Source organism: Ursus americanus, chromosome 29 (genome assembly GCF_024610735.1).
Source record: "Ursus americanus isolate L20-20 chromosome 29, mUrsAme1.1.p, whole genome shotgun sequence".
NCBI lineage: Eukaryota > Metazoa > Chordata > Mammalia > Carnivora > Ursidae > Ursus > Ursus americanus.
The window spans coordinates 2,471,305-2,473,033 of record NC_142155.1 but is presented as its reverse complement, the minus strand read 5'-3'; the positions used below and the strand labels follow the sequence as shown (position 1 = coordinate 2,473,033).

The 1,729-nt window shown below is 34.4% G+C and overlaps 1 pseudogene; it reads left to right on the top strand.

The window, feature by feature from the left end:
• The first annotated feature begins 641 nt into the window (after window positions 1–641).
• On the top strand, window positions 642–952 carry LOC123797579 (large ribosomal subunit protein eL42-like; annotated as a pseudogene).
• Window positions 953–1,729: the final 777 nt, after the last annotated feature.

Below are 1,729 nucleotides of genomic sequence, written 5' to 3'. Positions count from 1 at the left end.
AAAGAGAAAAATCCTAAAAACTTTCAGAAGCTAAAAATAGGTGGTGTGCACATTAAAAAAAAAAAAAAGAATCAAAATTGTAGCAGACTTCTCAATGTCAAAACTGGAAACTTGAAGAAAATGGAACACTGCCTTCAAAAACTCTGAGGGAAATGGAATCCAATACAGAATTTATTTAAATCCAGTTAATCATTAGTCAAATATGAGGGTAGAAGAAAGATGTTTTCAGAAATGTAACATGTCAAAACTTATATCCCATGCACTGTTTCTAAGAAAGCTGCAGGAAGAGGCATTCCTCCAAACTGAGCAAATCAAATAAGAAAGAAAATGTGAGATTCTGGAACAGGGCATTCAACCCAAATGCAGTGAGGAAATTCCCAAAATGATGGTGAAAGGAGACCCAGGATGATAGCTATGCAATAAGCCTGGAAAGAAACAGGTCCAAATTATAAAAATTCAGAAATTTCCAGTGAGAATTCTCCAAAAAAGACAAAATTGCTCACATACCACATGTGCTCAAATATACATATCAAAAGAATATTTAAGAATTAGCAGAAAGTGTGGGTATAAATCAATTATAAATATGTTTTTTTTTACTTACATTAAAAAAAGCTTTCCAAGACGATGGCGTTCTTGCAAACATGGTGAATGTTCCTAAAACTCGCCAGACTTTCTGCAAGAAGTATGGCAAGCGCCAACCCCACAAAGTGACACAGTACAGGAAAGGCAAAGATTCTCTTTATGCCCAGGGAAAGTGGCATTATGACAGGAAGCAGGATGGCAGACTAAGCCAATTTTCTGGAAAAAGACTAAAACTACAAAGAAGATCGTGCTGAGGCTTGAATGTGTCCAGCCCAGCTGCAGATCTGAGAGAATGCTGGCTATTAAGAGATGCAAGCTTTTTGAACTGGAAGGAGATAAGAAGAGAAAGGGCCAACTGATCCAGGTCTAAGCTTCATATTTTGCTATATCATGAAGACAATAAATAAAAAATCACAAAAAAGAAATGAATGACTGTAGGGAAAGCAAAAAGATGTGCAAGATAGCTGTGAATAAAGTTTACATGGTCATAATCATAAAAAAAATGTTAATATTGACCTAATCAAAATTCTAAGTTCATCAGAAAGGTGGGTGGAATGGAAGACTGCTTGGGGGAACTGATAAAAGAACGATATATCTTCAATTTCCACTATAGAAGATCAATAGATAATGCCCAAAACTTAAAAAAAAGAAAGAAAGAAAAAGAAAGAAAACAACCAAAAGTGACCGTAAGACATGTTATTTAATAAGCTTTTTTAGAGCGATTTGATTCAATCATCAAATAGCAACAACGACTTGGAATCATGAACTACTTTGCTAAAACAAGACTCTCACCTACCTACAAAGACATGAGAACAAAACTGGCAATAGGCTTCTTATCAACAACACTGAATTCTAGAATACCAAACTGCACACCTTCCAAGGCCCAAGGAAAAATAATTTTCAAGCTGGAATTTTATACCTATCTGAATTATCAAATATTGTAAGAACAAAATAAAATATTTTCAGTTCTGTATGGATTTGAAAAGTTAACATTCATGCATCCCATACAAAAGCTATTTATCTAGAAAAAACTTAAGCAAAACAGAAAAGGAATGCAAGAAAGAATATGAAATGAGATACAAAGAACCACGGAAACTGAGTATTACCTACAAGAAGACAAGAAAACTCAAGATGCAAATCCATGTTC